General features: G+C 37.2%; 1 pseudogene; it reads right to left on the bottom strand.

Annotated features, from left to right (window-relative positions):
- Window positions 1-1,492: 1,492 nt before the first annotated feature.
- LOC130215779 (dynein axonemal intermediate chain 4-like) lies at window positions 1,493-3,848 on the bottom strand (annotated as a pseudogene).
- Window positions 3,849-15,786: the final 11,938 nt, after the last annotated feature.

Here is a 15,786-nt window from a genome sequence, read left to right as displayed (position 1 = left end):
TTGTGTTTTGTCTTCATTGTTTGAACACCTGGTTGGAAGGGAGAACAAGGTAGATGAGGACATTTATACACATTGCTGAATGTTTATAATTCAGCTTGCTAATAATTTAAATAGCTATTTTTGTCACATATCTATTCATATATTTGCAGTAACGTTATAATATTGTCACTAAATTAATTGTTTTGTCTCATTATGTGATTTTTATTCATTACATCTTCTCTTTTTGTGTTTATTCATCTGTTCTTAGCTCTTACGGTGTTGTACAGTCTATAAGGACGGCAGTCTCAATAATAAAGGCACAAAGGAGGACAGTGCAACATCAGTGCATGAGTTAAATCCTTTATTTCTCCAACCGGGCTGTTACACAACTTCTATTTGGAATGTTTTCCTTCAACTTGTTTTCTCGCAGATTGGTGGTCTTCCCTTTCTTCTAATGTGTAATTGTGAAATTTCCAAACTCCCAATTAAACTTTCTAATTTTCATCGACAGGTTCTCTTAGTTTGTGCATTAATCTTTAAACACAATTTTTCGCCACATATGTTTTTTTTGGAACAATAAGGACATTCGATTTAAGAACAATTCAAGATCAACAAAACAAGATCATACTTTTAAGATGTTAGTTTTAATACATAAAAAAAAAATAGAGAAATCCTTTGGCTTTTTTCTTTATTGCTGTTTCGAAAACATACCGAACCATGACACCACTGTGTCGTATTGAACCAAACCATGATTTTTGTGGACCGTTACACCCCTAATATATATATATATATATATATATATGAACAGAAGGATGGATGCTGACTTCTTAGTGCAATTATCGATATTCTGCTGAAAGGAATGGTTTATCAGTGCCTTCACCATTTAAAAACTCATGTCTGATATCTACAGAGAGAGCTTCCGACAGGCAGGTGCTGTAAGTATGACGTATGTGAAGTTTATAAGACCAAAATCAGCTCAGATGTGTAATGTTCACATTCATCGAGTGCAACAACCAAAGATAAACACAAGGGTTGATAATAATTATTGTATTTTGATGAGTGAACAGAAGGATTGTGGTGGTTTTGAGGCATATAAACATTTACAAAATATTTAAAATCACAGGCACACATATATTAGACATTTTAGGACTTAAAATTTAGGTTCGGTGCAGTAGATTTTTTTATAATGGATTTTACAGATTTTTATGCTTATTACATGTCAGATTCAAAATGTCAATCCCTCAGCTTGAAAAATGATATGAATGGACAGCAGAAATATCAGAAAATAGTTCTCAAATCTGTCTGTCTGTTTATCGGTTTATCTGTCTGTCTGTCTTTTTAAAAGCAGGAATATATTTACAATAAGGCTCAAACAGGCATGTTTGCTGTAATCCCATTGTTATGTAAAATGGAGTCACTTAGTCTGCCAGAGAATATAGATTTTGATGATGGAGAGATAAAAACAAACAGCCTGAGCCTTCTATGACCCTTTACCAGTCTTTCTTAATGCTCGTTAGTGTTGGCTGGACAGTGTGGACTGAATTACATCCTCCAGTGTCTCCATCTGTGATCCTCCCCCAGCTGTTTTTCAGCTTGTAAACCGTGACCTGACCCTCACTGTCATCCACCAGAACACAGTCTGTCTCTGGACTGAACAGCAGAGCTGTTGGATTCATTCCTGGACTTGTCCCGTTAACAAATGTTGGGTCCAAACTGCTGACTCTAAGATGCCAGATCTCCACCTTGCCCTCACTGACAGCACCAAAGACAGTAGCAAAGTGTGGAGTCCACATGATATCAAACACAACCCTCTGGCCTGAGGTGAAACCCATCACGGTTTTTGGAGGTCTTGCCTCTACAATTAGTCCAATCTGAAGAACAACTTAGGAAAACGTCTGGACAGAATGGCGACCATGTTACCTTGTAGACTGGATGTTTGTGGGCCTTGTAACTTTCCAAGTACTGCTCATTAGATGAAGAAGAGCACTTGTGAATATGACCTTCCTCTGTTCCAACCAGGTAGATCTTTGAATCATTAGGATGGAAATTGAAACACATTCCAGGAGTCAGTGATATATGCCGGTTTCATCGCAGGTGGTGTATCTTTAGCTTAATCAGGTCAATGCATTTCATGCTTTTGTAGATGATCCATTCGCTGATTCTTCCATCAGATGACACAGAGACCAATATTTACCCTTTATCTGCAGCCAGACCATCTATCCATCTTAGCTGCCACACTGGACTCGTGTGCATGTTTGCACAGTCACTGTCAGCGATGGATGTTTGTTCTGAAGTCTGTACATTATAGATGGCATTATAGTAAAACCACTATAGTAAAGTCTGTATATTATAGACATTACAGATGGCAATAGTGCCATCATACATGTCTACTGCCAGATGATTGGCATTACTCGCTGAGAAATTCACTGCAGTGACTCCACTCTCACAATGAAAGATTTAATCTGGCCACGTAGGGTTCTTCAACGACCAGCAGCACACAAGTGCAGAATTTGGATTTTCTAAATCAACCCATCCATATACCACAGCAAGAAGATCTGGGTTTCTCTTGTTCCAGACCATACAGCTAACATTTCGCCCCGTTGTGAGTTCACAGCTGAAGCCCCAGAGACGTTCAAGGAATGGACAATGAGAGTTTTTATATTGCTCTGTCTAGCTTTCCTCCTCCATCACCATCCACACATAGTCTGGGTCTTCTATAATCGGCAACTAACTGTATGCTGCAAGCTTGGGCTGGAAAACATTAGCCACAACCACTTGCTCCATCAAGGCCAGATCCTGCTTGAGCTTGTCTGACTGTAAGATCAGCTGCAGATCTGGCTCTTCATCCAGTGGAAGCACACAAGCCATCTTTTCAATATGAGTGCTTGAGCCACTGATTGTGCTAACTGTGTGGACCACAGACAGACTCTGGTCAGAACTCTTAGGGTGCACATGGTGACCCTCGGAAGAGGATTCTGGGACAATCGCCTCATGTCCTTCAGAAGACACCACAGTGTTTCCACTGACATCACTATTATTGTTGAATGAATCATACATGTCCCAGACAGTGCACATGACAGCCTTGTCCACCATTGTAATGCTATCACAATGGACCTCTTTTGTCTTTGGTGCATCACTGAATGTTTGCATTGAGCGCTCCACATACATATCATTGTCGTCTGTTTTTGCACAGTTCTGTGTAAGCATTGTTCCTTTCCTTGACTGCCTCAGCATCCTCTGATTCTACCGACACAGACACTGCAGGCATGTCCAGAAGACAGATGGTCTCTGTTTCAGTCAGGTAACAACCTACCATACTGTCTAAAATATTGTCTTGGGCCTGCTTCTTTGGCTCCTCTCTGTGAGTCTGAATATCTGAAAGACTGTTGGACAAGTCTTGCTTCACTAGCAAGTCTTTAGTTTCATCAGTAACTGATTCTGCTGTCTGGCTTATTCTGGATGCTAAAACGCTCCCAAAAAAAAAAGACTTTGTAAAAGGTCCTGTAAGGCTTGCATTAGTGGTCTGAAAGGTTATCGAAGGAAATTCTGTCATGGTAGTCAAAGATGTATCAAGTGCAATAAATACTTTTCCTTGTTTAGATTGCAGAACCACAGGATCTGGGTTATAAAATGGGTGAGGAGTGACATCCTGCCCATTTTCGTCAACCACCACTAGATGTGTTTTGGTGTTTGGGCTAAGCTCTTATCCACAACTTTACTGTCACCCGTAGAACCAAAGCTCTTCCTGCTTAATAAAGGGTTGATGCTCTTTGATTCGGACGAAATACACGAGATGACACATTCAGTGTTTTGGAGGACTTGGCGACTTTCAGTGTGCGTCTCTTCTGTGTGACTGTTGGGTTAGACATGTTTTACACTTTTAAAAGAGGTAAGTACAGACGGGTGGATGGATAGAAGTTATGCAGAACGACAAGCCGGTAATGATGTTTCATCTGTCTTTCTATCTATGTATCTATCCATCTGTCTATATCCCCAAGAAGAAAATCAAATAAAAATCTAATTTTGGCTTAACATTGTTTAATGTTTATACTTTTTCCATTTCACTACAAAACTGAAGGCATTTGATTTAGGCTCCCATCACCTATACCACAGTCAATCACTAGGAGTGATAGATATTTTGCCTCAACTCAATTAGGCTAAGTCAACTTTATATACAGAGCACTTGAAAAACAAACAGAGGAAGTGACAGGAAAATGTCTCTTAACAGAGGTAAAATGGCACTCTCGAAGGCCATCAAACGCAAAGTTGATGTAAAAAACAGGTCACACAGCTGTTTCCATGACAAGATGTGTGTGACAATAGGCTATTTGCACAGTCAGTGTTTTTCAGCCAATGATAAACTTCCAGTGCAAGTTTTATGTGACTGTTTTCAATTTTGTAAGTTTCCTTTACAGCATCGATGTTGAAATGTAATTAAGATACAGTCAGTTAAATAGACTTAAGCATTCATTTGGTTGTTAAAGTGTAAAAAGAGACAAAAACCATTTAAACGCAGGCGCCATCATTAGCAGCAGGCTAGCACAAAAACACCACTGAAAATACTTGTGTCAAATTAATTTCTATGTTTTAAAGACATGGCGCAGAAATATATAATTTAATGCAGTTCTTCTTGTTTGGTCTGAGACCCACTTTATATCGTATTTCAGTCAGGCAGTGAAGAACACTGTTTTTTTTTTTAAAGAAATCAGATCTTAAAAGTAGCGATTTTGTATGGGATGACAATGGAAACCCTGGGGCTAGCTAGTTAAAAGTCTGTGTGCAAATACCCCATTGCAGCTTTGCTCAACTAAGCTTGCAATATAATTTCAATTAATCGCCCAGCACTAATACCCACTCCCAATTTAGAACCCAAATCATATACATCTATTTTAATTTTATTTGACACTGCAGCTTGTGGGCACAACATTTGTATTTGCTGGTGTTGATGCAAATATAGTTAGAATTATATTCATTTTCTTTGTTATTTTTATAGGCGTAAGTGGGTCTTTAATCTTCCAAATCTCTCACTGCTCTCTCAGCTTGAAGTACTTGTCAGCACCTCATCTAATATTGACCATATCTGTTAACATAAACACTCAGAAATTATACTAGCCGGGGCATCAAAGTACGTTTAAAGTTTATATATTAGTCACTAAAAAGTACACCTGAAAAGGTACCTCCCACTGATAGTTTCTGTTGGATACCTTTATTTCAGTGTAGATTACATATTTTAATTATTTCAATATACTAGAGTTAATTTCTTCAAATTGAACATTGTAAGAAAAAATTCAACAGTTACAGACTTTCATCACTTTTGCTTGAAATGACACAATCTATTCATATGAACTAAGCTGTCCCTGAGCAGGTTTGAGCTTCCAGACAACCTAGATAAGTTATGAAGAACAAAACTATCCTGGATTTTGTTAAAACAACAACAACAACAAAACAAGAATTAAATCCTAGTAGTTGAATAATACATGTACAAAGAACAGACACTTGACCTAGCCTTAAAGGTACAGTTCACCCAAAAATTTAAATTCTGTCATCATTTACTCTGTGGTTGGCCTCTTTGACCAGCAGAGGGTGCCCTCACCCGAAAATTGACCTTGAATATTAAATATAAAACTTCATAACTTGCTTTTCACTACATTTCTTATCAACCCCTTGCCAGTACTGATTACCGGTCCATCTGAGAACTATCTACTTGTCTATTTAAGCAGACTGTTTCCTCTCACCCTTTGCGAAGTCTTGTTCTTCTATTTTTAACAATTCCGAGTGTTTATACCCTGCATTGCCTTCCTGTTGTGACCTTGCCCTCCTACCATTTGTGATTATTTGCTGCCTTTCTTATGGTCTGTTTATTCCAGAGGTCACCAAACTTGTTCCTGGAGGGCCGGTGTCCTGCAGATTTTAGCTCCAACCCTAATCAAACACACCTGAACAAGCTAATCAAGGTCTTACTAGGTATGCTAGAAACACCAAGGCAGGTGTGTTGAGGCAAGTTGGAGCTAAACCCTGCAGGGACACCGGCCCTCCTGGACCGAGATTGGTGACCCCTGGTTTATTCTAATCTTTGACATTGCTTGTTTGCCGCCAGCCCTGTAGTTTAACCACAATCTTGCTTATCCTGCTACATTGTGTATGCCGGCCTCTGACCACTGCCTGTTTGACCACGATATTAATAAAAGCCTGCAAATGGATCCCAAATCCATGTGATGTGTTGTTACACAAATACCAAGAACTCCAAACAATCCCAAAAAGAGAGAAATAGCCTGACAAGAGCTCACGCTAAGTTCATGTGTTGACCATTTAAAGATCACTCAATTCTTGAAAGCCATGAAGGCCAGGCACTGATATTTAATGAGCATAAGTGTAAAGGACTAGGTTTATAGAGCGGATTTGATTGAGTCTGTTTAAAAATTAAAAGCAAATCAACAAACTAAGCGTACAAGAATCTTACATTTTACAAAAACATACAAAGTGAAATCTGGAGGAGCAAGGGTAAAGAATTATCATGGACATAGGTGATGGGTCTACAAGAATATCAAACAATTATGGAATTGTCCCTACCAATAATTAAATGTCTTCAAAGAGCCTGTTTGTGTTTTTACCCTGGTAAGTTTAGGTTTTAAATTTAGATTTTTTTTTTAACTGGCTTTAATCACTATAGAAACTTATGCTACAGCTCCTAAGCAGGATTTATTTTGGGTTACAGATCGCAAACCCAAACTAGACCAATCAGCTTTAAGTAAAGTGATATATATGTGATGCAATAAAGCAGTCGCAGTCCCCGAGCATCTTTTTCAACCCAGGCTCATTTTGAATATGTACCCCTACATTTCTGTTTTTGCGAATCCACCAGAGGCCGCTGTGTACACTTTTTGAGATCTCAAATTTCTATAGCTAGTGCCATTTGCACCTATTCTTCTCTCGTTAATCCACCAGAGGCCGCTGTCGACTCAGATATAAATATGACCAACTGACCTACTGATACCCCCACCCCCTGCTCTAAACTCAATTGATAGTGTTTTCCAAAGTGCTGATTGACCCACCTACTGGCATTCCTAATACCAACCAACAGCGTTTTCTTTTTTTCTTTTTAATTTTTTAAAATTTTATTAGAATATACAAAAGGTACACAATTTGAGATAATACAAATACAAAGAAAATGAAACAATAACAAAAATACAAAAAACAACAACAATACAATCAAGTACCGGCAGGTGTGTGTGTTTGTGTGTGTGTGTGTGTGTGTGTGCGCGTGTGTGCATGTAAAGGTAACATGGTAAACAGGTCAGAGTACATACAAAAGGAACAATAACAGTCACTAAATGAAGCAAGTAACTTATATAAGGAGTGACAACAATGCTAGTGATATAATGACAGTAATAATGACAGTAAACAAGCAAGAAAGGACAACATTATTAATCATTAACAACAACCACTACAATAATAAAAATAATAATAATAAAAATAAATCCCAAATACTACACCATCTACTACTACTACTACAGAGAGTTTCTAATGCTACAACTATTACTACTCCTACAATGTGTACTACTACTGAACCTATTACAATGACTACTACCACTGCTACTGCTACTACATCTACTACTGATACTACTACAGGAATGACTGCTACTACAACAACTACTATCAACAACGTCTACTGCTTCTGATACTACTACACAGACAATGACAACGACTACTACTACTACTACTACTACACATCCACTACTTTTGATACCACTATACCAACGACATCTACTACTTCAAAAACCCAAACTACAACTTCAACCACTACTACTACTATGACTACTACTACAACTACAGCAACCTGAATAATGACAATGGTAGAAATACTTGTAATAATGAAAATGAGGAGACAACAGGACAAGTCAGGACAGTACTAATAATAATGATAACAAAAGTAGAAGTAATAATATTGATGATAACAGTGAGAAGGTGGGGGGGGGGGTGGGATTTCAGGAAGAGAACAAATAATATTAATAATGATAATAATAATAATAATAATAATAATAAGTAGAAAAAGGAAAGAGAAGAAATAGAAGATTAGAAAATTAGAAAAGGAGAGAAAAAAAGAAAAGGAAGGAAAAGAAAGAGTAGAAGAAGAAAAGAAAGTGGAAAGAAAAGGCAGCAGACAAGACAATGAGAATATTGAGAGAAGAGAAAAAAACATTACTATAATAATGATAATAAACAGAAAGTAAAAACTCAAAGTAAAGAAATATTGAAAAGAAGAATTTAGGTAATACTAGGATTAGTTATTAATAATAGTAATAATAATAATAATAATAATAATAATAATAATAATAATAATAAAAGAATGAAAGATTGAGAGGAGGAATGATAAACGTGTTAACTATGATATACTAACATCGATAATATTAATGATAATAATAATACTAATAATAATAAAACAACAACAGCTTTCACAATAATTTGAGGTGGTGGAAGGTATAAAATCAGCATTAAAGTGTATACTGTTTGTCAGTTGCTTTGTGATGCATTAAAAAAGTATGACGTGTGGCATGGATCAGTCCGGTGCAGTGCACAGGCTGCCATGCCCACGCCACACTTACCCTGTGAGTGTAGTATATGTAAGTATATGCAAGGAGTTTTTTCTTTTTTTCTTTTTTTTCTTTTCTCTTTCTTCTTTCCATTAAATCAAATTGTTACATTTGAAGTTATATGGAACTTGGTCGTGAAAAAAAACAAAAAAAACAGTGTTTTCTAAAGCAAGCCAGAAAATTAAAGCGCAAATGGCCACCTGATTTTTACCACATTTTCAGATCTTACCTCATTCTCACCCTGTTATTTACTTGTTTATTTAATTTTTTGCCTTTTGTTTTACCTGCTTTTTTGTTCGCTTTAAAGGTGAAATGTAGCCATACGTACCTCTGGCTACATAAATTGCGCTCTACAGAAATGTAGACGGGGTACATATTCACAATGAGCCTGTGTTGATCTTTTTTTGTCCCAAATTATAGCCTTTTACATCTTTTAGTCATGTTATATTTGAATATTATATATTACAACAGACATGAATTGTCAATTAACATTAATAATGGCTTTAAATTGAACACACATTTAAACAAACACACAAACATTCACATTCACAACATTTGTTTTAATATATAAAGCTTTAAATATTGCTGTCTTTTGAGCTGTTGGTAAACCTAAACCTAAAATCAGATGCTTGATTTGCATGGATATAATAATATTTGCTTTAAGTTGCCATCTTAGAATTTTGCTGCATCATTTTAAACCCTGTGTTTGCCACTAGAGCAGTAATACACAGCCCTAATTATGTGCTAATATGTCCAAATTTAAAGAAATTGATAATTGTTTAGGCTCTTTCCATTTCAGTCTCGACAGGTCTGCTAAATGTGGATGTACTTAATAGTTATAACTGTGTCTCTATGTGATTATAATAATCAATCAATTAATCAAGCCTTTATTTGTCACATACACCTTGTGGTGAAATAGAACCCCCAACCACCCCCCATCCCCCCCGCCCCCTTTCAGCATCTCTTCAGACCTTAGTCAATGAAGTTACTAGTGGTTCAATCTTCAACTTCATTGGTGGTTCAATCTTCAACTTCAAGATATTGACATCCACTGGAGACATAATGATCGTGAAATTGTGTGGGACATAATTAAAGGTGAAGATTCGGTACAAGATCAGAACCAGCGCTACAAGAACAGAGTTGAGTCCTTCCCTGATCAATACAACTAAGGAAATGGTTCGATCAAAATCAACAAGCCTCAGTACGGTGATGTAGGAATCTACACCTGCTTCCTCACATGCACCAATTATTCGAATATAGAGACTGTCCAGTTGACTGTCAATGGCATGTAAATGGGGCTGAAAAATGCATGATTTCAATTTTAAAAGTTCATATATCATCTGAATAAGTGTTTAACCAACTTCTGTTTTCTGTGCTTTTGTGTTAGAATCAAGATCCACTCCACCAGAAAACCAAGTAAAAGACACAGGAGAATAAAGTGCAGGGAAAGCATCGTTTGATTTTGTGTTAGCTGTACTATTGTTAATTTTAGTGGGGTTTATTCATAAACGAATTTCGAGAGGATCACGTGCTTATGATTTATCACAGCCGGTCACGTATTAAGCTAATCAGTATCATCCAATCATATGAGCCATAAGCTACTATAAATAACCACAGTTTTCAGTCCACTTTATCTTCGTTTGGAAGAAACCCCCCTTCCTCCCCATTCTCCTCCTTCACTATAGATCGGGCGGAGTCCCAGTGGTTAGCACTGTTAGCCCCACAGCAAGAACACTGCCAGCCCTGGTCCTGCCAGGTCGGTAGGTGTTTCTGTGAGGAGTTCGTATATTCTCCCCGTGTCCGCGTGGGTTTTCCCCAGGTTCTCCGGTTTCCTCCCACCATCCAAATATATACATCATGCATTACAATCAAGCATTTGTCTAGCTCCCTTTTTTTCCTCACGTGTTCCCTTAGCTACTGCAGACGGGGAGTTCTGAGATCCACCGAGCTCAGGCTCCCCTCTCACTCTGCAAATGGGAGGAAGCCCCGGGCTCGAGGATCCCTTGAGCTCGGGGCTCTCTCCCGGGACAGCATGCCAAACAAGCTTTTGATGAATCATCAGCTAAGTGTGAACTCTTGAAGTGCTTGTTTAATCATAATTTGCTATAGATAAAAAAATCTAAACTGCCTCATTCTCTTCTGTCATGACCACTGTTGGGTAAGTTGCTTTAAAAAAGTAATTAAATACTAATTCCATCATTAAAATTGCATTTTAATTACATTTTAAATACAATGTTTGAAAATGATCTCAGTTACTCAATAAGTTATTTAATACATGACTAAACACTAAAAATTCAATGTATAAATGCATTACATATAAACCTCAACACTGCATAGACAATAGAAATTAAACTCTGAATAGACTTTAATGCAGTGCTTCTTGTCCGATCTGAGACCCACTTCATATTGTATATCTATCAGGCAGTGAAGATTGCTGATTTTTAAAGAAATAAGATCTTAAACATGACAATTTTGTAATGGAAAGAAAGTTCACCGGAAGCCCTTGGGCTGCTTGGCTGAAAATTAAAAGTCTGTGTGCATATAGCCTAATACGCCTAACACTGGTCATGACTGAAGAACATCTTACAATAAAGAAACAAACTTTCACAATTTTGGTGGACTGTTACGGTTTTTTTTGGTGCTCAAAAATAATGGGAATTCTCTGTATGCTGTGTGCTTATCATTTGTCAGTTTGTTCATTTAATTGCTAAATAAAGCTTTCTAGCACAAGAACTAACTGCGGACTCTGTCTTCTTACCATTACTATGAGAGTCTTGGAGTGTCTAACTCACTGTCCTGACCAGTTGCTGTCTTTTACAACACCAGGCTCAGTGACCTGGTCTAAGGCAGACCTTAAGTTAAAGGGATAGCTCACCCAAAACTTAAAATTCTTACTCAGTCACTTTCCTTTAGCTTATTAGGGATCACCAAAGTGGAGTGAAACATCAATTACTCGGGCAATTGTTTATAAACAGCAAATGCCTTCATCCTCACTCATTCTCCACATGTTCTAATCATTCATTCATTCATTCATTCATTCAGAATCAGAAAGAGCTTTATTGCCAGGTATGTTCACTCATACGAGGAATTTGTTTTCGTGACAAAGCTTCTACAGTGCAACAGCATTACAGAGACAGGACAAAAAACAGATAATAAATATATTTAGAAGTAGTGAGTGCAAATATACAGATTGTCAAGTGTATGTACATGTTTATTACTATATACAATGTTATATGTGCAGCTGTTATGTGCAAATTGGCATGTAAGTGTGTTGTTACATAAGTGTATGTGTATAAAAGTGTATGGCAAGTAGTGATGTTGGCTCCACAATTATTATCATCAAGTGTTCATGAGATGGATTGCCTGAGGGAAGAAACTGTTTCTGTGTCGGGCTGTTCTGGTGCGCAGTGCTCTGTAGCGTCAACCAGAAGGTAAAAGTTCAAAGAGTCAGTGTGCTGGGTGTGAGGGGTCCAGAGTGATTTTGGCAGCCCTTCTACTTGCTCTGGATAAGTACAGTTCTTGGGGAGTAGGAAGGGTTGTACCAGTGATTCGCTCAGCAGTCCGAACTATTCGACGTAGTCTTTGGAGGTCGTATTTAGTAGCTGAGCTGAACCAGACAGTTATTAATGTGCTGATGACTGATTCAATGATGGAGGTGTAGAACTGTTTCAGCAGCTCCTTTGGGAGGTTAAACTTCCTCAGCTGACGAAGAAAGTACAGCCTCTGTTGAACTTTTTTGACAATGGAGTCAATGTGAGTGTCCCACTTCAGGTCCTGAGAGATGGAGATCAGGAGATCAGGTCCATTCATTCATGCATTCATTCTCCTTCAGCTTAGTCCCTTATGTATCAGGGCTATCCACAGTAGAATGAACTGCCAACTATTAGCTGGTTCATCTCCTGACTGGGCCAGTTGGCATTTCTGTGTGGAGTTTGCATGTTCTCCCTGATTTGTCATGGATTTCCTCCGGTTGCTCCGGTTTCCCCTACAGTCCAAAGACATGCGCTATAGATGAATTGAATAAATTAAATTGCCTGTAGTGTTTAAGTGTGAGAACGAGAGTGTATGGGTGTTTCCCAATGCTGCGTTTCGGCTGGAAGGGCATCTGCTATGTAAAACATTTGCTAGAATAGTTGGCAGTTCATTCTGCTGTGGTAATGCCTGATTACAGTTTTTTTTACAATCGCTATAACAGGTTTTTTTTTTAGATTTGTGAATTGAAACAAATAAATTCCCTGTCTTTTATTTCTTTGCCAGTGAGAAACAGCTTATTGCAGTTATGTAAATACATAAATCACAGCAGATTCCTGTCTAGCAAGCACACTCAGGTTTTTCCAATCACATGATCCTATTTTCTAAAAGAGGACTCGTTGGGTTGACCTTGTGTGGAAAAGGAACAACAAGAGAATTCTTCCCATGATGCCTTGCCAGAGGTGATATCAGGTGTGATAAGAACATGTGGCCATATGCAGAAGATTACTTAATTTTTTTTATTATAATTGCGGTGCTTTTTCTGTGTATGTCTGGCAGTAGTATCCTTTTGCTAACAAAATCTGTACTGCAGCAAATCTGTGTCTGTATTTAATTTTTTTTACATCAACTGTACATTTTATAAAGCTATTCTGATATGGTCATTCATTTTTTTATATTGAATTTCTGCAGCAAAAGAAACAAAATGCATGCATTTACTGAATCCAACAAAACAAAAATGTAGAGAGGCTTCAAATACAAGAACAGGCCTGACACATAAAATAATGCTGTTTCTGTTATTTCAGCTGATGATAGTGTTTTTTGTCAATGTGTTATGTGCAACGATCACCAGCGATCATAACTCCCAGATCGCTGGATCTCACACACAAACACACATGGACTACAATTCCGCCATTAATGGACTACATATTCAGTCATGCCACACACATACTCACACCTGCTCCAAGTCTCTACTGATTACACTCGCACCACCTGAGGATCGTCAAGGACTGATTAAGCAGCACACACTCATTCACATTGCCGAGTCTTGTTATCTCTAAAGTGACAATTCAATGTGTTTCCTTAGTCTTGTTTCTCCGTGTGTTTACCCTAGCCTTGTTCCTAGCTATCCCTGTCTGCCGCCTGCTTTCCGACCTCTCGCCTGTGTTTGACTACGATTCTGGACTGCCTTTATACATCTGTTTGCACCTGTGTTGACCTTTGATTACCTGACTTTGATTAAACCTGCAAGTGGATCCAAACTTCAGTTGTCTGTGTCACTCCGTGTTACATTATGATTGACTAATGGTTCCTGTTGGAAGAGAACATATGTTAGTGTTTTGAATTATTTGGTTTTAAATCATGTTTGCAGTGTTTTGTTAGACATGGTGTATTGTGTTAGTTTATTACTTTTTTTTTTTCCTGATGGCTTAAGCATATTTTTTGTAACCGTTGGCTATTTTTGCTACACACTAAGAAAACCCTTCACCAAACCTGCAAAACATTTTAGTTCTCTTGCAAAAGCTAATAAACCTTGCTTACAGTTTTTCCCAATTGTTTACACACAATTACTTGTGAGTTGTGTTTACAGTTCCGCAAAATGAGTGCATTGCAGTGGATTGTACCTACAATTTTGCAAAGCGTGTGTTACAAAATTTCAAACTAAGTGCAAAGTAGTGTTTGTGCTTTAAATTGTGCAAACTCAGTAAGTGGTTTTGCTATAAGAATTGATCTTTTTATCAATCGTGCTATAAGAATCTTGGTTAGGGTTTAAGCATTCAGAAAAAACTGTATTGTGTTCTGGAAATTGGTTTTGGGGTTTAGTTTACAATGTGTGATTGTTACAATGATGCCAACTGTGTGTTTTAGGTGTGTTGGTGCATTTAAAGTTTAGGAAACTTGCAAAATGTATTGAAAAAAAAAAAAAAACTGTAATAAGGGTCTAAACCAAAGGAAAATGAATGAATAGAATATTTTTACCCCAAATGGATCTCTTAACTTCAAGTGTTTGAAATATACTTTTCCAGTATAATTGGGAAAACATAAATGTAACTACACACAAAAAGAAAAATGTTATAAAAATTGATAAGTTCAGTTGAATGAAGCAACACACAGCCATAACTATATGCTAATAGGCCTACAAAAAAAACCAAAGTCTAAAAGAGAAATTGATAATTGTTTAGGACTTTTGCTCTTCCCATTTCATTCTCGACAGGTCTGCCTGTTACAACCTCCTGGCTCAAGGAAGTAGCAACAAAACCAAATAAATATCCAAACCAGAAAATCAAATCAACTTAATTATATTTAATCAAAAATTAAGTGAAATGATACATAAATAAAGAAAAGAACACACACACACACACACAAAAAAAAAAAGAAAACTCCAAAGGCTGAAGAGGGAAGGATGAACACCCGCAGTGCTGTTCTCTTGGTCTTTATCCAAACGCACATCAGAGGTAACACTCCGCACCTGGTCCAAACGTAATTACGGCAAAACACCGCACCTGTTCGACACTCCAGAAGAATACCAGATCATGGAACACCTCCATCTAGTGGACACTAGTTAACAGAACCTTACAACCGTCACACTGCCAAATGAAGATGTACTTAATATTTCAAAACTGTGTCTTTATATGATTATAACAAGCCATCTGATCAAAGTGGTATTAGAATGTTTTTTGTTCATGTATAATTTTATCAATTTTTTGTGACTATGTGCATCATGGTATTTATATATTCCTTCTGGTTATTTAGTTCTACTGTGTTGGTTTTAGTTTCAGCACATCAGTTAAAAACAACTCAAACTGTGTGGTTACAAAGGGTGGCGAGTTAGCTGACTCAATTCCTTGAATGACACAATTTCATCAAAGCACTTCCTTAGTCCTCTTTAGCCTTAGTCTCAGCCAAAAATCTATTCAGAGAAATGTTTGGGATCCAGAATACAATGTTTTCTCAGAGGAGTCGAAGAAAGGAAGCTTCAATCTCATTTTCATGTAAGTCATTAACTCACTTAATTATCTGCTCATTTCCATTTAGACATAAAGATGCCTACAGCTAACTGTCGAAAATACTTACTTGTACTTGGTTTTGTTCACTTGTTTGTGTGTGTATGTGTGTGTGTGTACATTACAGCTAAAGAGGTGGCTTTATATACTGTATATATATATATATATATATATATATATATATATATATATATATATATATATATATATATATATATATATATATATATATATATATATTC

Source organism: Danio aesculapii, chromosome 22 (genome assembly GCF_903798145.1).
Source record: "Danio aesculapii chromosome 22, fDanAes4.1, whole genome shotgun sequence".
NCBI lineage: Eukaryota > Metazoa > Chordata > Actinopteri > Cypriniformes > Danionidae > Danio > Danio aesculapii.
The sequence above is the reverse complement of the archived record's forward strand: the minus strand, read 5'-3'. Positions and strand labels throughout refer to the sequence as shown.